The sequence below is a fragment of the Elaeis guineensis genome, chromosome 1, assembly GCF_000442705.2.
Source record: "Elaeis guineensis isolate ETL-2024a chromosome 1, EG11, whole genome shotgun sequence".
Lineage (NCBI taxonomy): Eukaryota > Viridiplantae > Streptophyta > Magnoliopsida > Arecales > Arecaceae > Elaeis > Elaeis guineensis.
Window position 1 is genome coordinate 31,049,886 of NC_025993.2, and position 23,657 is coordinate 31,073,542.

At 34.0% G+C, this 23,657-nt stretch overlaps 1 protein-coding gene across 2 annotated transcripts in view; it reads right to left on the bottom strand.

Moving 5' to 3' along the window:
* Positions 1–15,021: 15,021 nt before the first annotated feature.
* LOC105033938 (uncharacterized) overlaps positions 15,022–23,657 on the bottom strand; it is a 35,108-nt gene continuing 26,472 nt past the window's right edge. For both annotated transcript variants that reach the window (XM_010908923.4, XM_010908922.4), the window contains exon 6: positions 15,022–15,408. The gene's annotated coding sequence lies outside the window, so the exon portion shown is untranslated. The remainder of the gene's footprint in view (positions 15,409–23,657) is intronic.

The window sequence follows — 23,657 nt, forward strand, 5'->3', positions numbered from 1 at the left end:
TTCGTGACAGCCTTACCAGACTCAGTGCTTCCTTTACAGATAGCCTCACCTTCCCTGCGGCGTCCAGTTCCAATGCGATGAACTAAAGCTAGCTGCTCTCTCACTCAAGGTTTGCCACCTTGTCATCACCCCCCACATCAATAATAAATAGTACAAAATAAAGTAGTTCATATGATATATAATAAAATAAGTCATAAATCAATCATGCATGCATAAATTCATGAACATTTTGTAAATATAATTCATAAATCATTTATATCATATATTCGTGTTATGTATCAAAATATTACTCATAGATATTTATGTTATAGTCATTTTATATCCGTGACAAAGTTCTCATCATAATTGACAAGTTTTATAATTCATATTTGTTATTAACTTTATATCCGTTAGCAGATGGCCGTTTATCAATTGACCTCACTTTCGTAAGGCTGTTATAGCCATCTAAGAGTCTTTCAAACTTTATATTATTTTCTTAAAATATATATATATATAGGTAGAAAAATAATAAAATTCATACTTTATAAATATATTATTTTCATAAAATATTTTCATGAAATTAATGTTCATAAAAGATTCTTATTTTATGAAAAATATGATTTTATCAACAAGAGATTATATACATAGAAAATTTAAAAATTTAAAAACTAAATAAAAAATATAAGATCCACTTATCTCATTCACTCTTCGCTAGATGAATCAAGCGGTTGGGCTGGGGTGAACCTTCTTTATAAACCCAAAAGAATTTGAAGTCAAATCAGTTGTTACTCTCCTGCAACCGGCCGTGTGCATATAACTGGCGCCACAATTTCGTTCTTCACACATTCGTTCGTGATGGAAAGGTTTTTGCTCCGTCCTTCGAACTGGAGTGGTGGTTATGGAACGTAGTAGAGATCTATTGCATCGCAGCATCTGCGATGATGTCTAGTGATGAACAATTTCTGCTCACCCAGCTTGGTGACTCTTTCTGTTGTTAAAAATTTGTTGTGAGAAGTTTGGGAGGGCATGTATTGTTCATGGACCGCGAAAAAATGGTGCATAGCAGTTGAAGAACCAACAGCATGGCGACAAGCAAGACTGCACATACGTGGTAGATCATTGGAGATGCGAACCCGTGAGCTTATTCAATTTTCATATTTCAGTGTTTCCCTTGGGACTTCCTTGTGGTGACTCTTCCTAGAGTAGGTTGAACAAACCTTAGGTACCTTCAAAGGTTTTATTCTGCCTACTTTTTGTTATCAATTTATCCCATTTTTTACATACAGTTCTTTTGTGTCTTGCTGTAGGACGAATTAGAGAAAAGTTGTGCATTGTGCCCATTGATTTTCACTTTGAGAGAAATAAAATGACAATTATTCACAACTCCAATTTGACTAACAGTGTAATTGGTAGAGAACTTCCTTTTTTGGAGCGTTGATCTGCATGGGTTCATGGCCTACGAATGATCATGAACAAAGATTGCATCTCAGTTACTACCTACGAACAACTCAAGTGAAGGAAGATTGAGAAAGAAGCAGGAGGTAGACAAATATAGATTTATAGGAACCAGAAAACTTGGAAGCAATATAATGGAGGTTTAACAAGATCCATGATGGAATGGTTTTTAGCTTCAGCGGGCAGTGAATCAACCTATCATGGATCCACCACTGTTTCTCAGAACAGCAGGGGAAAAATAGAAAAAAAGAACGAAAAAAAAAGAAGTGAGCAGCAAGCAGAGCAAAATCAGCCTACAGAAACCAACAGCGATTTGGCCCTCAGATCTCCCAGAGTTCAAGGCCAAAGAGGACTCGGCATCCAACGTCCCGCTTATTGCCGAGTCTTTGGCACGGCATGCCTTTATGCACCAGTGACCTTCTCCTAGAGAGACCTGAAGTCGGCGCTCGCCTGATTAGAAATCGGCAGCCAAAAGCACACCAAAAAAACATTGAGAAACTCCACATGAACTGCTTCCAAACCAATCAGATATTGGTGCCTTTGCCGAAGCTTGAGGCAGGTAGCAGCCAATGAATAGATCTTGACATAGTTTTGCCTTCTTGCAGGGGTTGTCTCTGTCCATGTACTCGCAAAAAAAAAAAAAAAAAAAGGCAAACTTGAGGACAAACTCTTCTCCATCTCCATGTTGCACACAGATTTTGGCGACCCTCTCACCTTGAAATTAATTATGTTTCTGAAACCTGTTTTATCCTCCATTTTGCATGTTTGTAGACTTCACTGCTAGTTAAAGTTTATCATTTATGATTCTCATCATATCTATATTAAAGGATTTTATACTTAAATTTCCAGTTCAATTAATAATGCACTTGAGGAGGCCTGATCTTTGGCAAGGAAAACTCAGAAAGCTCCGATAATTTTTAAGATTAAGAAGGTTCATCCCATGTATTTGATTTAGCTGCTTCCAAAATTGCCAAATAACATGGATGTCCACGTATAGAAAACCTAAAGACATGCATGGTATCTTGTAATCACATCATTTTTTTTTTTTTTTTTGATCTCTGGAAAATCAAAAATTTATTTTGTCAAACTCGTAAGCAGAAGTACTGTTTAAAGGAGACATGAGGCGATTATCAGGTGTGTTTATTTTTTGGGTTATTGGCTGTCCTACGTGTCGCTTAATTAATACACAGGTTTGAAGTAATTTGATTCCTTCAATCACTCAAAATGTCCTTGATTTTAGTAATATCATTTTTATTACATGATGTCCATCGCTTGCAACATCTTTTAGCTATTACAACACTATAATATCTGATCCTTCCATTGACTACCATTTGATGTTTAGACTATACACAGCATTTTACGTTTTGTCCTACAGAGGTAAGCCATTTTGCAACACTTATGAAAAAATTTTTAGTCAATAAGAAACAAATATAAAATGCACTTATAAAAGGATCAGGTTTCAAATATAAGTTTAAGGTACTCTATATTATTATACAATTATGGACATTCAATTGTGAGCTCATGATGATGATATAGCAAGAAAATAGAACAATATATGATGGTTCATAATGATTAAAAGAAGTGATGTACTGAATGTTTTTGTTTGAAACAGTATCATTTTATAGTCAAAATAGCGTTGTTCTAAATGTTTTGCCAAAACTACTTTTTAAGGTATAATGTAATTACCAAGAATATTAGATATGATCTTATATAAAACTGCCACGGACATTATTAAATAAATAATATAGCAATGGAGCAAGCATGATTTTGATAACAGACTTTATTTAGTTACAATCTTAATTGTCATGATGATCATTATATTATGATGACATTAAGGACAAGAAGTTACCTAATTCCAGTATCAATAATCATGATATTCTCTAAATTTAGAATATGTTATATCAACTATTTATTTTTAAAACAAAAACTAAATCTCAACCCGTGATGCCTGTGAGGGAAGCAGAAACACTGTGATGGCCAACCAAGTTTATGTGGTTTATTTAAGAGTGAAATATTGATGAGCAGTTATAGTCACATTGATCTTGATAGTTTTCATTAGATTGGATAACGTAATGCATATGACAGGAAAAAGGACCAATGTAAACTTATACTTATCTACTTAGAAACATTTTATAGTTTGTAACCAAAAAATTATTTTGCATTATATGTGAATTGATGAATTCACTTTTACTTTCTTTTGTGTATCCTTTCATTCTCTTGGCAAATAAATTAAGCAAAATGTACTTGGGTCTATCAAGGAAACAGGGATGGATGAAAGCCAAATTTAAATATCTTGTTGGAGAAAATGGTCAACCAAAACATTATTTAGCTTATAATTCTTGGAAGCAACCGGTTCTTGGACTAAAACAATAGAGGGAAAAAAGAATGACATATTAATTCATGCACATTCCATAGTATGGTTGTGCCTTAAATAATATTGGAAGGCATATCAAACATATGGGTTCTGACTAGAAATGTTTGTAGTTATTAGGCCATAAATCTTTGCTCTCTTAAATAGTAAAGAAGTGATAATTAGGATTGCATCTAACTGCTTCTTTTTTTCTTTATTTTTCCCTCAACAGTGTTTTAGCTAATTTTGCTTTATTTCACAGTAGAGACAAACCATCAATATCTTCTCAGCATGTCCAAAATCATATTTCACTTTTGGGAGGCTGTTGCATTGCACTCTATAGAAGCCAAATGGTTTCCTAGTGCGTGAGGCAAACTAGACATGTGGATCCAATCAAGAAATGCATGCCAAATTCTATCCTCTGTGACTTAATCCAAGAAGCTTTTGCTATGGAATATTACTCAACAAGCATGCATGACAAAATTGAATGGGAGTCAAAATTATAACATTCAAGAAATATATAATGAGTTCTCCACTAGATCCAAGAAATTTTATTACAGAAGTAATGTATTTTTCATTTAATATGCACTACAGTATTAAAACTCGTGAGAAATATGCATTACAAAATTCAATTGGATCGGACACGAGTGTAACTTTGTTGCAGAAGTAATGAACTTCATTTTTAATGTATCACAGTATTGAACACTCGAGAAAGGTGCATTAAAAAATTCAATGTAATAAGATATAGGGGAGGAATATTTCAGAAATATTTGTATAATTAGAATTGGATTGCTTGTAAAAGTCATACAAATGGGAGGGCTTGGTGTTTGAACTAGTTTGCCTTCTCTTACCCTCCTGTTTGCTTTTTATTTACCTAATATCCCTACTCAACTCAACTAAGTCTTATTCCAAAGCTAGCCGGGGTTAGCTGCATGAATCTTTTTCCTCTGTTGTGCTCATTTTATAGCCGTACTTTTACAAAATGTTGAGATATCAAGTCTTTTCTTACTAGTTTATCCTATGTGTTTTTCTATCTACCTTTTTCCCTCTTTCCTTCTATATGTATCAATCTCTTTTATTCAGATGTACCTCTTGGCCTATATAGATCATCTAACTCATCCTTCTCCCTATTTGTCCTCAATTGGTGCTGCCTCCATCATTTTATAATGACTTCATTTCTCATTTTATTTTTTCTTATTACCGCATATCCATCCCAATATTCCTATTTGTCACACTCATTTTGTGTATACATTGTTTTTGAACCATCCAATATTCTTTACTATAAAGTATGGCCTATTATATGATTGTCCTATAAAATTTTTCTTCAACTTCATAGATATTCTACAATTATATATCTCTATTTTGTCCAACCTACTTTAATCATGTAGATAAAACTCTCCTCAATCTGTCCATTCTTACGAATAATCAACTATAAATATCGAAATGATTACTTTTAGAAACTTCAAGATCTTCAATTTTTACACCACTTTCATCTTCATTTCTAATTTTACTAACATTGCATTCCACATATTCTATTTTTGTCCTACTTAACTTAAAATTTTTGGATTCTATTACATTCCAATCTCCATCTTTATATGAAATTGTTGGGTTTTTGAACTGGTTGGGCCATCCATGATGGGCTAGCCTGACCAAGATTTAAATTCAAATATTAGAGGGATTAGTTACGGGAGAGAAAAAACATCGAATAGTTTCTCCATCTCCCTCCCTCATATTATCTGAATCCTCTTCTGAGAAAGTCAGACGATAAAAAAAAAAAAAGAGTCTGAGAAAAATAACTCTCTATTTGTTCTCATTTTATTCTTGCTGCAAGCATTTGAATAGTAGATTTGTTTGTGTGATTTCCATTATGATTGCATATATGACTTGAAAAGTCTTTCAAAAGTGGAAAACAGATGATTCAACCCATGGATCCTAAGTCTTTTAATTTTTATAGACTTTTAAAGGTAATTTCTGAAATATGGATTTACATTGACTTTGATTTAACATTGAATTCAGAGCCTGTTGAATTCGTAAGTTTATAGATTTATAGACTGTGTTTTTTAAGATATATCCTCTCATACGATCGTTATTGTATTTGAATATTAATATTTGTTGAGAGCTCTCGAGATAAGCTTTCCAATGATTTATTATATGCTTATTTATTGAGAGCTTTTTCTCTCAAAAAAAAAAAAACTCTGCTGTTCAAAAGCCATTCGAGAAAGAAGAATTGCGCCGTGGCGTGGCTTTGTCCCGTATGTAAGTGCTTCTTTCCAAAAGGTGATTGCATTTGTTCCTTAGAAATTGATATTGTTTTTATTTGAATGGGATGCTGGGGCCTTGTTTGGATTGGACAGTGGTTGTAACATTGTTAAGGTCTCTTTTTTGGCTCTGTGGCGCGCTGCGTTTTTGCAAGCTTACGTGGGAGCACAGAGTCCATCGATTCTTGTCTCCCAAAGGAAAACATAAAAAAGAGAAGGCGTGCAATATCACACCCGTGCGTGAGATCGTGCGCACCGAGTCCAGTGCAGACGGCACTCATGCGACAGTGGGCGGATGCCCCGATCGTGTGCGACAGTGCGCACCCGCGCTTGGGTGCTGCACATCCGCATGGCGCACGCAGCCCGGCTTTTTTGTTTTAGTGATAAAAAATAAATAATATATTAATGCATGTGATTTATTTTGATGCTAATATAATCTTCGTCATGTATTATCTTTTTATATTTCTCTTTTATGCATGTAGTGTAGAAATGGATGCTGGATCGCAAATTCTTTATGAAGAATTCAAAAATTATAAGATAGATTCTAAATACATATATATATATAAACATAAGAATTTTGGATCATTTAATTAGATCTCTTCGATGTGAAGGGATCAGTGTCCCTGTTCGAGGATAAATTGTTACTCTGTTTAACTCTCTATCAGAAAAATGAAAAACTGTAGCTCTCGCTTCACGAGAAAAATGCAAAAATGGTGAAAGTAAATCTTCTACAAAATGACTTGTAAGCTTGAGCTAGCTGAGAACCACCATATATTATCTAGAATTAGGCGAACCACAGTATTATCTCAGTTTCTAAATCTTCATAGTGCAAGGTACTTGGGTTACTGTGGATACAATAAGGATTTTGGGGATCCATGGCTAGGCAGAGTAGGATAAAGGATTATCCTAGATCAGATTATTTTCGATATAGGGAATGCTTTGTCATACCAAGAGCATAGAAGACTTAAAAGGAATTATATTTTGAAAAGAAGGCTTAACTAGTATCATGCCTTGTTTGATTGTAAAACATGTATATTAAATTTGTTTATTCAGATTCCTGCTTAAGTATATAATCTCTTATGTATTTGACATTGTATGATGTTAATTTGTTGTTCATTAATAACATGCTATGTATTTTTTTATTTGTTTATTTATTGCTGTTATAACATGTTTAAATATATTATTGAGTGGGAATTCTAAGGTTGGTAGAACTTGAAGAAAGTTCTCGCCTAGAACTTAAATTTTTTTTGAGTAAATAGTTCTAAGTCAATGATAACTAGACATCTGAACATAGAAGATAATTGGCAGCATAGCAAACTTTCAATTCTATATCTTATGTTAGGTTATCATTGATTTAATTTGTTTTTTGCTTAATAATAATATCTATGTGTGTGCATATATCATGTTGGATATTTTGTGCTAATATTTATTGTGTACTTACCTCTTTGTAGTAGTATTCAATATGGCATTTGCATCAAAGAATATTGTGGCTGAGTTAAATAGGGGCGATAAACTGAACGGTGACAATTATAACATTTGGCACCAAAAAGTTCAGTACATCCTTGAGGAACAAGAAATTCTGGAGATACTCAACCATACCATGGCTAAGCCTGAGCAGGGTATTTCTGCTCAACAATAGAGAGATTATGAGGTTTGCTTAGCCTGAAAAAGGAAGAACAACACTGCTTATATCATGTTACTAAGTAGTATACAAGATGATCTCATACGTGAGTTCAAAGAATATGACACATCTTAAAAAATGTGGCTTACTTTGAAAGAGAGGTTTGGGGGAACTTCAGCTACTAACCTAAGAAGACTCACTATCAAGTTTGACTCCCATAAGAAGTGCCCAAATAATACTATGAGGCAGTATCTTAAGGAGATGTCAAATATGATAAGGGAATTGAAGGCAGCTGGCTATACCCTCGCAAATGAACAACAAGTTCAGGCTATAATCAGATTCTTACCCAAGAGTTGGGAGTATATAGCGCATCATTTGGAGCTAGAAGATGAGTACCTTGAGGTAGCTAAATCTTCTGGATTCGCTTATATGGCTGAATTTAGCTTGCACAAGGCTCCTGGCTTCAAGCATAAAAATAATTAGAAAATCTCTAAAATGAATAAGAAAAAAGGACAAGTATTCAAACTTGGTAAGTCTTACCAGCATAAGAGAGGCAAGCATGGTGAAGGACAAGATCAAAATGTGCTACTACAACTATGGCAAGCTGGGTCATTTCACTCGTGAGTGTACTGAGCTGAAGAAGGTATATCCTTGCTCAATTATGTTAAATTATGCTTTAATTTCTAGCTGTTATTTGCTTATTAAATCTCGTTCCATGTGGACTGTAGACTCAGGAGCCACAAATTATATAGCTAGAGATAGAGGAGCTTTTGTGGAGTACTATCGAATCAGTCCAGGCAACAAATGGACATATGTAGGGGATAATTTCAAAGTTGGAGAGAGAGGTATTGGCACCTACAAGTTGATGCTAAATGATGATTGTACCTTACTCCTACATGATATTTTATATGCACCAGATATTTGATAGAACTTGATTTCTATTATTGTCCTTCTTGACTTAGAATATAGCCTAAATTTTTATGGTATTTATAAACAACTTATTATGGCTCTGGATATTTATTAGATGATTTTATGGTATTGGATGTTGATTGCAGTGCTTGTATTAATCATGATGATAGTTGTTTTTTATTGATTGCTTTTTCAAGCAATGTAAATGATAATGTGAATATATGACATTCTAGATTAAGACATATCAGATAAGAGAGAATGAACAGATTAGTTTGAGAAGGCCTATTTGGCTCACTCGCTAAAATAGAATTGCCCACTTGTGAGCATTGCCTAGTAAGAAAAATAACTAGAAAACCATTTGGTAAAGGAATCAGAGAAGAAACTCCATTGTAATTAATCCACTATAATATTTATGGTCTAATAAATGTGAGGGCAAGATATGGGGCCTCACATTTCATCACATTTATAGATGACTTCACATGCTTTGTTATGTTTGCTTGATCTCCCATAAGTCCGAAGCATTAGACTACTTTAGACGATATTTAAGTTTGGTTAAGAATCAATTAGACAAAACAGTCAAAATACTAATAACTAACTATGGGCATGAATATCTATCTGAGCAGTTTAAGATGCTCTGTGATAAGAAAAGATACATTGACAATTGACTATTTCTGGAACTCCACAATAAAATGGTGTCACAGAAAGAAGAAATAGAATACTTCTAGAGATGGTTAGGTCAATGATGGCATAAGCAAATCTTCCTATTTCATATTAGGGAGATGCTTTTCTGATTGCTGCCCATATATACTTAACCATATATCCTCCAAACTAATCTCTTCCACACCTAATGAATTATGGATGGATAGAAAATTTGAGCTAAGTAATTTATGAGCCTGGAGGTCTGTTGTTTATGTTTACGATCTCTCTCATAAAAACAATAAATTGAGTCTGAGAGGAAAGAGATGTATCTTTATAAGATACTTAGAACACTTCAAAAGATATATGTTCATTAGTGAGTTGGTTGATGGAAATTGGATCAAAATTAAATTACGAGACGTCATATTTTTGGAGAATCATTTTCCTAATAGGGGCGAGATAGATAAGGATTTTCAATTTTTCGAGCTAGAACATTCGATATTGGTGGTGCACCTATACAACAAGTTGAGGCGAATAAGAAATTGCCTCAACCTCGTGGACCTAGTGGAAGTGATATATTACATTTACGTAAAAGCACTTGCAAAAGTATCCCTCGTCATCATTTAAACATCAAAGGGGAAGCTTTTATAATAGCTCCACATAATGATGCTGAGCCTAAAATAGTTAAAGAAGCTCTCTCATTCCCTACAAAGAAAGAGTGAAAGAAGATGATGGAGAAAGAGATGGAGTCTATGAAAGCAAACCATGTTTAGAACTTGGTTGATCTTTCATCGAACTGCAAGGCAATTGGGAATAAATAGATTCTCAAGATTAAGCAGAAGGCTAATGGATCTATTGAAAGATACAAGACTCATACCGTGGTGAAAGGTAATATCCAATAAGAGGGTATAGACTATGAGAAAATTTTTTTTTTCAATAATTAGATTTGCCTCTATTCGTCTTATTCTTGCCATTGTCACATATCTAGATTTAGAATTACATCAGATGGACATTAAGATAGTATTTCTCAATAAAGAACTGGATAAGAAAATCTACATTGAGTAACCTATATGTTTTATTATAAAAGGCCAAGATGTAAGCTTCAATGACCAATTTATGGCCTAAAATAGTCATCCAGATAATCATATTTAAGATTTCATGGAGCTATAACTTCTTATGAGTTTATATTGATCGATGAAGACCATTATGTATATGTCAAATATTCTGAAGATAAATTTGTGATTCTATCATTATATATAGACGATATTTTGTTGGTTGAGAATAATGAGTTTGTTATCGCTATAAAAGAATGGCTATCTTCAAATTTTAAAATGAAAGATGTGGGGGAAGCAACTTATGTGCTTGGTGTTAAAATCTATAGGAATCGATTGAGAAAGCTTCTTGCATTGACGTAGAAATCTTATATTAAAAAGATTCTAGAGCGATTTAACATGCAAGACTATAACTCCATAGGCACTCCTATAGCAAGAGGTGTAGATCTAAAACTTAAAATATATCCTAAGACTCTAGAAGAAAAGAAAAAAATGGCTAATGTTCCTTACTCTAATGCTATTGGCTGTTTGATATATGCTATGATACATATACCACCTGATATTTGCTGCGCTGTTAGATTGGTGAGCCGCTATCAAGTTAATCCTGAAAAATTGCATTGGAAGATGGTCAAAAGGATCTTAAGATATGTCAAAGGCACTTCAGATTACTCCTTATACTATCAGAGAAATGATTTGCGCTCGAGTGATTATTCAGATGCTGATTGGACAGGAGATCTGGATGAGCGCAAATCAACTTCAGGATATATGTTCTTGCTTAACAATGGTGCTATCTCTTGAAGTAGTAAGAAACAAGCATATACAGCCTTATCAATGGAGGCTGAGTTTATTGCTTATTCAATCGCAGTGTAGGAGACAATTTGGCTTAGAAGTTTTTACAAAGCCTAGGTGTTGTAGCCAGTACTGCAGAATCAGTAACAGTTCTTTATGATAGCTAAGCTGCCATTGCATATGTGAAGGATCTCATATGTGAAGGATCTTAAGTATCATAGCAGAATAAAGTATGTTAATACTAAAAATAATTTTATTAGAGACATAGTAGCACAGAAGAAAGTGGTCCTAAAATATGCTTTTACATATTTGATGGTTGCAGACCCTTTTACTAAACCTAATCCTAAAGATGTATTCTTATCTCATGCTAAGTCTTTGGGATTGTATAGAGTTTAGTAAGAAATTTATTATTAAGAATCACTATGACTTTAATGTACAACATTATTATCAATAAATTGATGTTTGTTTGTTCTATATTAGTTTTATTTTACTATTGAATGGAATAAATTTCTTATAAAATTAGCACAGACACGCACACATTATAGGTACGTCACCAGTTATAGGTCGGCTTTTTCATACAAGCAACCACCTCAGAGAGAGTGATCTAAGATGAGACACTATGATATTGGATGCTGTAAATATGACGTTACTAATATACTTATTCAACATTGAAAGAATAAGTCAAAATATGTAAAATTACTTTATGGATCAAAAGTGTCGCCTTGACTTGAGTCAAGATGAGGTACACATTTAACATATGCATATGTAGTTCATGGACCGAACATGATAGTCCTACAATTATATCAGCTTGGGTGAAAGCCAGACACGAGTACTTGATTAGGTGCTATTGGTAGTGAGCTAATAAAAAACTCGGACTAGTTGTATGTGAATGTATAATATGAAATTATAACTGGGTCAAAATCTGTATAGTGCTAATAATTAGTAGATAGATATTTAATCTTTCAAAGAAACCATCATAGCATGTTATTCATATTACATGTGTTTGATTCGATCCATATGGGAAGTAAGTGATCAAATATAGTAATCCCTACATCCTCACTATGTAAATTTTTTTTTTTTTTAGGCATAACATTCAGAACTAGCCTCAATTAGTACTCTATAAGACTTTCAACTATGTTTTCAAAGTGACGGGTCAATGTTTGCTATTTTAGCATATTTTTAATGGTGATAAAATAATTTAGCCTAATAGGATATGTTTAGAAAAGTAGTTGATTTGAAACTAAGTGCATAAGTACGAAAGGAAGACCATTGTTGATTATATTTTATCATATATATTCGCCAGTTGACCCATTATATCGTCTTGATATGGCTTAAACATAATTTTGGATACATGGTGAGGAAAAGAAAGTTAAGCATAGTCTTAGAAAGATTGGATATGCTTTGACTGATGTAACAAAATGTATCCGGGGCATGGTGAGATATAATTATTCTAACAGTCATTTTTCTTCTGGATAGTAGCCACTATGTTTTCTCTAACACATACAGAGTATTGAGATCCCAAGTGCAGGTATACTTGTGGGTCACACGGTTCACTTGTTGAGTATGAATGCTATTGAATTTGAACAAAAATTGAGAGTTATTATTGTACAAATATTTTCATATCTTATTAAGTCCATCGTGTGTGAGTGGAAGATGTTGGATTTTTTATCTGGTTGGGTTATCTATGATGGACCAGCCCAATCAATATCTAAATTTAAATATTAGAAAGATTAGTTAAAGGAGAAAAAAAACTACTGAATAGTTTTTTCTTCTCTCTTCCTCATATTATCTAAATCCTCTGAAAAAGTCAGATGTTAGAAAGAAAAAAACTTCAAAAAAGACAACTCTCTATTTGTTCTCGTCGTATTCTTATACCAAAGCATTTGAACGGTGGATTTGTTTATGTGCTTTCTGTCATGATTGCATATACAATACAACCTAAAGAGTCCTTCAGAAGTGGAGAACACATAACCCAACCTACGGATCCTAAGTCTTTCAAGTTTTATAGACTTTCAAAGGTAATTTTCAAAATCTGGATTTACATTGAGTTTGATTTAACAGAAACACTCATTTATTTCAATGTTTTAAGTCTAGTTACCATCAGCAATGTTTAACTTCTCACTGCTTCCTCTCTCACCTTCTCCTCTACAATCATCCATCGTCAATCATGATTTTGAGTCCCATTCTACGACCATTAAAATAATAAACTTTAGAATGCATCGATCTCATCCAATCCCTAACCATCAAAAAGGTGCTACCTTTCCATACCCAATCACCACTATTGTTGAATTCACCATAGTGCTGAGCAAAGATTTTCTTTGATTAATTTAAAAGTTCATCCAATATCATCCCCAACTAAGTACATGTGGAACATTCTTGCTTCTCGATGCCCATGGTCTCTACATTTTTTTGGATCTAGACTGCATGTTGGCATTCTTGTTACTTTAAAAAAAAAAATTAAAACAGAAATTTTATTTCATTTGTTTCTAAATACTTTGACAACAAAAACATCTTTGATAGTCACCTTTTTTATATTTTTTACAACAAAAATAGGAAAAAATATTTTGCAAGCTAAAATAGAAATTTCTTTTGCAATGCATTTGCTACGGCAGATGTTGGGTGTATAGCTGTTGACTATCATCAAGGGATGCGATCGAGGGTAAGGAGGTAGCAGAATTAGAGGAGGGGGGTACGAGGACTTTATCAGTGAAGCACGTGGGGGGCACAAGTGACGGGTGGTAGTCTCCGAGGGTCTAAACGAGGCCTAAAAGAGAAATAAATCAGGGAAGCTAAGAATCAATTTGATTTCATGGCTCAAAAAATTATTTTTTAAAAATAATAGAAATAAAAAAAATTTACTTTCATTTTTTTGATAAATTATGGAAATTACTTTTAAAAATAAAAATTAAAAATAAGAGGACCAAACATTTTTCTTGCATTGGATTTCACATTCTCACTTATAAAAATAAAAAATAGGGAAAATAATGATACCAAACAGGACCCTAGCAAGTGGCTACCGATGGTTAACGAATACAAGGACCCCTACCTCCTCGAACCGTCACAGGGCCCTCGACCTTCCCAACGATCATCCAGCGTTCTTAAGCAAGATAAGACAAGCTGGAGCGCTCTTTTTTTTGGCCGGCAACAAGTTGGAGCTCTCTTTAGCAGCGGATAGTATAACCGATGCAAGGGAACTGGCAGCCTTGAGCACGTTCCAAGTAGACAACCGAAGGGTAGTCCTTGGGTGGTGGGCTTAGAGTCTTGCCTGGATGGAAGGGAAAGTACCGTTTGACCAAGGACTCAAATTGACCATTCATAAGCTAACTGAATTTTAACGCACTCTAGATCTTAAGAGGTGTTTGATTGAGGATCTGCGGGCACCCTAGATCTTAAGAGATGTTTGATTGAAAAAAATTGAAATTTAAAATCAGAATGAAAATGGATGAATCTTTTACCAATCATTTGATTGGAAGAAATTTTATTTCAATTTCAGAATGAAATGAAAAGAGTCTAACCTACCTAAAATTTAATATTTACTCTCTCCTAAGAATTCAAATATTCATTCTGATTCTGATTCCAATCACGAACCTAATACTTCGAATGCTTCAAAAAATTTGATCATTTCAATTTTAATTCCAATATATTCTAATTTCTATTCTAATTCTGATTCTGATTGCAGTCAGGATTATCTATGAACCATTTTACCCACGACAAAGTGAAACCAAGGAAATAATGGAGTAGGGATATTTCAGGTCCGTCAAAGGAAGATTTAACAGAACAAGGAAGGATGATATTTTGCGGAGGTCAAGATGACTGGTAGTTAAAATATTCCTTGATGCAGAGAAACAGAAATAACCAAAAAATCAAAAAAAAAAAAAAAAAAAACAACAACAAGAAAATAAACTAAGTATTGCCGCAACCCCGACCAAGAATACTAATGGTACACAGCATGACTCATAAGAATCAAATATATAGATCACAACTACCAATCCCACATTATCCTAAAAATATTTCACCATTATATTCAAATACAAAAATATGAAAGTCCTTCATATCAACTAAACAAAAACTTCCAGAGCTACATTCTCAAGGATGGATAACCAGTGAATTTCACTCAAAATCTCAATCTCAAATGACAATTATAACCAGAATACAAACTCAACAACATTTAAGAGAAATGGATAACTTGTCTCCCAAGTTACAAGAAAATAAGCATGAATCGATAATCTCATGCAAAAAATGGTCGGATAAAATAAATGGTTGAAAAAACTAAAATGATGAACTAAGTTTCCCTCCAAGCAGCTTCAACAAACTAAACATCTGTTCATCTCACGCAGTTGCTAGCAGCCATACATGTATCTGCAATAGTGAACAACAGGTGAGCTCAACTGCCCAGCAAGCAACATCCATAACAGAAGATCATTGCAGCTAACTTATGAACAAACACCCGGTGTTTATCTAAATCCTTTTAAAAAGAAAACCTGGTCCTAGAGTTCCCACAAAATTTAAAAACTGTGTCTGCATACACGTGCACACGTGCATGAATGCATACAGATTTCAATGGGTACATAGCTGTCCCTAAGTTGGGGGACATATGTTAAAAGACTCCCCAACAAGGCACACAAATTCTATAATTTCCGATACAGAGAGCATTGGTACTGAAGGCCAACAGCCTCATCCTGCTCCCCAAGATAGTAGTCATATATAACTCTGATCTCCAAATACTTTGAAACGTATGGTTATGTCATGTCAGATAATACAAGAATCATAATAATTTTAAGACACAAAAGATTTCAAACATTATGAGCATAAAATCTGATTGCCACGTTCCAAGTTCACAACCAAGATGCACCATGACCCCAAGGATGCTTAAATTAAACAAAATAACCTGGCAATAGACAATTTTCAATATGCAAAATTTGATTTAATCATATAAGTACATAATATAAAATAACAATAACTTAACAAGGTAAAGCATATTCAGAGGAGAAAAAAAAAAAAAAAAAGAGCAAGGGCATATTATGACTGCGCACTTACAATTCTTGTAATCTCAGCCACTTGGACTCCAAAGATGCTTAAATGGTTCTTAGTGTGTTCATGAATAGCATCCGAATTTATTTATTACATCTAGCTTCCACTACATGTACCAACTTCTTCAGATAACCCCTCATCATAGCAACCCTGACTTCCTAAGGTCCAAAATTAAATTAATCATAACCCCAGAAAGTCTCTAAGTCTCTTGGAATTCAACACATTCACTAACAATGACTAAAAATTGAATTAGGTTTGGAATTTGTAGCTATAATTAATCTGGAAGTTCTTTGCAAATATATCTCCAAACCACAAAAATTTGGGCCCAAAAGTCTGACCCTAAATCTCTAACAACCTTACATGTAGATACCCACCCTGCCAGACCATGATTTCAAGATAAATCCAACATAACCCCCAAAGAAGAGAGTGAAACCTTGGTACATTCTGGATCAAAAGATTCATATGCCAATCAAATATCCACAAAAACAATGACAAAATTCATTGACTAAGGTCAACCAACACAAGGATCCAAGAAATGCATTCAGCACTGCCTACAACTGAGCACTGGCTCTGCTAGAATTTGCCTATAATAACAGTTACCAAGACTAATATTCATATGGCACCTTAGGAGGCAATGTGTGGAAGGAAATGTAGATCACATATATGCTAAGATGATGTTGATGAGAAAACATTGCTGGGACTTGATCCTGTGCAGCAAAAAATGGAGGAGATTTGATTAATTCGAGAATGGCTCCGCACAACCCCAAGTAGACAAAAAAGTTATATAGATGTCAGAAGGCAGGAATTAGAGTTCTAGATAGGTGATCATGTGTTTGTGATTTCTCCTGCCAAAGGAATTGTAAGATTTGGGATCCAAGATAAGCTGAGCCATATATATGTTGGTCCATTTGAAATACTGGAAAAGGTTGATGAAGTGGCTTACAGAATTAATTGCTTTGCCACTTGCCCTTGCTGCTGTACATAATATTTTTCATAGGATTTGCAAACTCGGTACTGGGTACTTTACTGATAGGTTTCTGTTTTGGTACGGTATGGTATGCATTCTTACTTTTGATCACAATACTACTTGAAACTGGGTTGTATGGATCGTCATGGTACAATACATACCCTGGTTTGGAATGGTTCTAGGCAAGATGGGATGATATTGGATGGCCTGGGGTGAGTTTGCTTGGTTCAGATTGGTATGAACCGATTTGATTATATACTGAACCGAACCTCGGTAGCATACCAGCAACTTTTTGGTATGGTACGATCAGTATGGGCGGTACTGCATATCTTGGTTTTTCATATATCTCCATTGAGGAAATATGTACCGGATCCTAGTTATATTTCAAAATTTGAAACCCTGCTACTTAGAGAAAATATGACACATGAGGAGTATCCTGCGCAAATAGTTGATCAAAAAGACTAGACATTACAACAATTTTTATTCCATCAGTTAAAGTGCAATGGAGTAATCATCCTATACAAGAGACTACTTGGGAGCTGAAGGAAGAGAAGAAGCAACAATATCCTCAACTATTTGGAAGTTCAGGTATGCTAATTTCGAGAATGAAATTTAATTAAGAGGCAAAAATGTAATACCTTGGCCCTAGCACAAATAACTATTGGGCCCACTTGTGAGGTAGTGCCCTTCCCCCATCCTTAACAAAACATGAGGAATGAATCCCTAATTCTCATGACTATGTTGAACCTCACCTCCACCACCTTGCACCTCCTCCCTTCCATCTTTCTTCGACACCGTGCTTGTACCTCATAGAACCACCTTCAATGACCTCTATTTGCCGCACTTTGCCATTTTACTAGCACTCAAACTCCCCCAATTCACTTCCTTCCCATCTCCCTCCTGCCCCATCCCCATTTCTTCTCCACCTTGATTCTGGCCTAATTCTAGCTGATCATCATTTCCTCCTTGCGATCCTTCACCGCCAACCAGACCATGTGCATACTAAGCACATTGCGCATGCCCTGGCTCCACCACCTCTCACATTCCAATGCTCAACGCCTCTCACCTCCACCATCTCTCATGCCTCCTTTCTCTCTCTCTCTCTCTCTCTCTCTCTCTCTCTTCCCCTTATATCTCACTCTTTCTCTAGACAAAGGAGAGGCAACCAATTCCTCTCTCACTGCCTCTCATCCTCTTTCTCTCTCTCCCCATCACCACACCCACTTCCTGTCCCCAGCTCTATCATCTGTCACTCTTCCCCCTTTCACTCTCTTTCCTTCTCACCCCCCACCTCTTTCTCTATGCTAAGCGATAGAGGGCCCATAGCATGCCTCCCATCTCTTGCTCCATTGAGGAAAACAAGACAAGGTTAGTGGCCTGGCTATTTGAATAGCGGTCATTTCCCCGTTTGTTGTAACAGTGATTATTTTGAAATTAGAGTATTCAAGAATTTTTTAAGATTATTTTAAAATATTAGTCAGGTAGTAATTTGAAACATCTATGATTTTTGGGTTCTTAGGTGCCGATGGATCCATGTAAAGTAATTAATCTACTTAATTGTTGGTGTTTGCCAAGTAAGAAACATTCTATACTTTAAAGTATTTTATTAAAATTATTTGAAAATATCTCATGTCAAATAATGTGCAAATTAATATAATTTCAAATTTAGTTGCATAAGAAAATATTTTCAATTATATGAATCCAATTCTTGAATGTATTATTGTCAAGTTTATTTTGCAAATCATTTTTCAATTTATAAATAGCACATATTACACTGTATCTTTTAAATTATCTCTAGGGTTTTGTACATTATTATGTAAATCCTTCTTTTATTTATGTAAATTGGATCGAGCAAAACAAACATTTGTTAAAAATTCTTTTGTAAATAGGTGACATATTAGTGAATTATTGTAAATTATGCATATTTTGGGAATGCCGAACCTTTGAAAGAACTCATTTTATTTATGTAAATGTTTTGAATTATCTTAAAAACTGTAAATGTTCGACAATAAATATTTTGAATTGAATACATATGTATAGTGATCTAACTCTCAGTTTGGCTATGTTATGTGACCAACTTCATAAGGGTTCATTTGGTATTTTGGCCTTGTCAAGGGGTATAAATGCGATTGGTAGTCTTATACCTCACAAAGTCAAAATGGGTTTAAAATCTGATAATCATGATTGAATATTTGAATATAAGCATAGTTCTGAATATGAAATTTGGATGATATAATCTGGTAAAAATGTCTAATTTGATTTTAGTTTCATAAAAATACATGTTTTTCATTATATAGATTTCTTGAGTTAAATTTATCTGATATTTGTTTGATCTAGTTAAATAAAGTAGATTGTTACTTGCTGAGTTGCCAGGCTTATTATTTTCACTTTCTTTTTTCAGATCTAAGAACTTGAAGACCAGCCAGATAACATCCTCTGGGGAGAGCAAACAGAGGCAAGACTGACATTGTAGTTAGGCTAGGCCTAGATTTGTTAGTTTGTATCAAGTGTTACTTGAGGATTGTGCAAAAATATATTAGGTATTAGAAGTTGTACTCCATTTTTGACCTTCCATAACCTATATGAATGCATGTAACATTTATTTTGGAAGTTTAGCAATGCTGACATCACTATTGCTTGCGTAGGAATTATATTGTTATCAAATTATGATAAATTCATTAATAGGTGGAAAGCCTTGCAAACTTATAGTGTCAATCCCTAAGTATGCGGCAGTTGCCTTGCCCTCGAATTATGATTTTTGGGTCAAGGGTTGTAACAATTGAAAAATTTACACACATATATGCACATACACATGTACATACATACATACATACATATATATATATATATATATATAAAAGATGCATGCATACATACATACATACATCGATATATGCATATGAAGAAAAATGAGTTATACCTATGCCTTTTGTGATGCAGTGCATCAAGCCGTTATTTTATTTTATTCATCAAGTCATCATTTTTCTTTATTTTGTTTGTTTTGTCTGGTTCAATCCAGCTTAATTATTTTAAAAAAGATTGAATAGATTGATCCAAACTTGAACCAAATCTTTTTGTTTATTTTTAGCCAAAATATGATATCCATCTAGATTTGCGGGGACTACATAATTCTCCAAGAGATTTATCTGTTATTAAAGAAAGGGAAAGAAAAGAAAAAGGGGAAGAAAAAAAAAAGGAGGAAAGAGAAAAATGGCATTTTTGGACCAATCAAAAAGGAAAAAAAAGGAAGAAAGAAGAAAGAATATTATAAATAATGGCTCTTGGGTCTTGGGGAAAGGAGAAAAAAAACAATTTTCACAAAAACCCTAAATCCTCCTCTCTGGCTTCACCTCTATCTTCTAATTCATGGTCACTTCTTTTTTTGTGTTCCAATCGATCTCTCCTTCCTCTCCACTTTTTTCAAATCCTCCTTGCCTTTCATCCTTTCTGTGTTGGAGTTTGTCCACCGTGCTACCGCTAACTTTGGTGGTCATGGATATCCCGCATCTGGTGAACCAGTTACAATCTTGAACCTCACCGATCTTTACCTTCTCATCCAAGATAATCAACATTTTACGTAACCACCGTAACCTATTACCTTCTTAACCTTCCATCAAAATCTATCCACTTTCTTTTAATAATTAAGCTTGAAAAAATTCGATTCCTAGATGTTTCTTTTGAGACTATTATGGATACTTGATGTAGGTGTATTGAACTCGATTATTGACCTTTCATTTTTAGCTCTTATGGTTGATGTTAATCAAAATCTAGATTATATTGCTGCTGAAATTTGCTTTATTTCCTACACTGGACTCTCAAGTTCAACTTCAAAAATCTTATCAAACTCAAATTCAAAATCTAGAATTGCATTTTGTCCTTTAAAGCCCTCTTCCCACTGTACTGCTACAATAAAGTGGCTGCAGTACTGCAACAGCACTTATGGCTACATTAAGTGATATCAGAGCAAGTTTTGATCTAAGGGCTTTCATTCAGATACATTATTAGAACCATACAGTATTGCACGCATATTGCATGAACTTGTCTCACCTGCACTTCATTATTGTTTAGAAAGATTGAAAAAAAAAATGTTGAAAATCCATCTCTTGCATCTTCCTCAAATCATTAACACCTCATTGTAGGGTCATTAGCATCTCAAAATGGCAAATAATCACTTAAAAAATCCTAAAGATTGGAGAGAGGCATATAAAAGATAACACGAGACTATGAGAAATATGCAAAACCAACTGAATCAAATACAACAAATGTTAGAAGCCATGAACATGACTCGTCAACACAACAGGGATGGAGCTACCAATTCTAAGAGCGACCCTGATGTAGAAGGATTCGACTTACCTCTTAGGAGAAACCAATCAATCTAACATCAAGCAAACACCACACATCGGGATCAGGGTATTAAGGTAGGTGCCAGTGAGTTCAAGTGTAGGCTAGAACCCAAAGAGTTCCTTAATTGGATCGACAAGTTAGAATAATTCTTCAAGTGAAAAGAGTTCTCCAAGGACAAAAAAGTCAAATTTGTCTCCCTTAAGTTGAAAGGTCATGCCTTAGTTTGGTGGAAGCAAGTTAAAAATAATAGGGTTAAAAAAAGCAAGGAGAAGATTGCCTCTTGGTAAAGAAATGAGATTTCACAAAAATCCTAAATCCTCCTCTCTCTACGCATGGCTTCCCTTCTATTTTCTGATTCATGGTCGCTTCTTCCTCGCGCTCAGATCGATCTCTTCTTCCTCTCCACTTCTTCTAAATCCTCCTTGCCTTTCATCCTTCCCATGCTGGAGTTTGTTTTTTGTGGTGCCACTAACCTTGGTGGTCATGGATATCCCACATCTAGTGAATCGGTTGCAACCTTGAACGTCACCGATCGCTGCCTTCTTATCCAAGGCAATCAATATTTCATGTAACCCACCATAACCTATTATCTTCGTAACCTTCCATCAAAATCTATCCACTTTCTTTTAATAATTAAGCTTGAAAAGATTCAATTTTTGGATCTTTCTTTTGGGACTATTATATGTGCTTGGTATTGATATATTGAACTCGGTTGTTGACCTTTCATTTTTAGTTCTTATGGTGATTGTTAATCAAAATCTAGATTATATTGCTGCTGAAATTTACTTTATTTCCTAAGTTAGACTCTTAAATTCAACTTAAAAGATCTTATCAAATTTAGATTCAGAATCTAGGATTATATTTTGTCCTTCAAAGTGCTCTTCCCACTGCATTGCTATAGTAAAATGGCTATAGCATTGCAACAGCACTTGCGACTACATTATCCTACATTCATAAAATTTCATAATATAATTGCTGATTAATGTTAGACTTATTCATGTAGAATGTCCCAAGCAAGGAATGCTGTACCGGGCCGAATTGCCCGATACGAGGCATACCGAACTCGACTGACCGACGGTCAGCCAATCCGATTCGGCCATTTTCCCCGAAAAATAGCTCCGAACCGCACCGAACCGGGTGGTTCGGCACGATTCGGCACCATACCGCCCAAAATCGGACAGTATGGCTCAGTACGGTTTGGTTCGGCATTGAACCAAACCGTACCGACATTCTTCACGTGGGGGTTGGGGGGTTGGGGGTGTGGGGTAGGATCAGGGCTATCTTTTAGTGACAGCCCAGGTGGGTTGTCTGAGAGACCCGAGAGCCTGAGAAGAACTCCCTAGCTCGCCTGAGACTCATGAGATGTCGAAAAAATTAAAAAAAGAAGAAAAAATTCCGTCAAATTGCAGCACTGGTTCGAAGAGATGCTGATTTTTGGCCGAAAGTAAGGTAATGTATTATTCTTTTAGTAAACACTTTATTTTTTATATTTTTATTGTTAAAAAAAAGATAAAAATAAAGAAGTATGAAAATAAGAGAAAATCATGCCAAAATTTTATGATTTTGGTATGATTTGATCATATGTGATAGATCTTTGAAAGATCTACATGATGACACTAAAATCATTAATTTTTATTAATTATATATTTTTTAAATATTTATATATATTTATTTATAAAAAATTATTTAAAAAATAAATTTAAAAAATAAAAAATCAGAATTTCAGAATCATGTTTAGTATAATTCAAGCTACTTAAATCTAACCTCAATTTTTTTTAAAATTTTGAAATTAAAAAATATTTTTATAATTATTTAAATAATAAAAAATATTATCAAATAAAAAATATGTAAAAATAGTGTTATATTTTAGTTAATTCAAAAATATTATTTGAAACATATAACATATTTTTTTGAATTTATAAGTTTTAAAATTATTATTGAATTTTTTTTGAATTTATATATAATATTTTTTTAATAATTATTAAACTATAATGTTTTGTTATACTTACAGATATTTGTAAGAAAAAAAATTCAAAATGTGACATTCGTTGACTTTCATTAATTATATATTTTTTTAATATATATATTTATTAGTAAAAAAATTATTAAAAAAATAAAAAATCAGAGTTTCAGAATCATGTTTAGAATGATTCAAGCTACTTGAATCTAACCTCAAATTTTTTTGAAATTTTTGAAATTAAAAAATATTTTTATAATTATTTAAATAATAAAAAAATATTATCAAATAAAAAATATGTAAAATTAG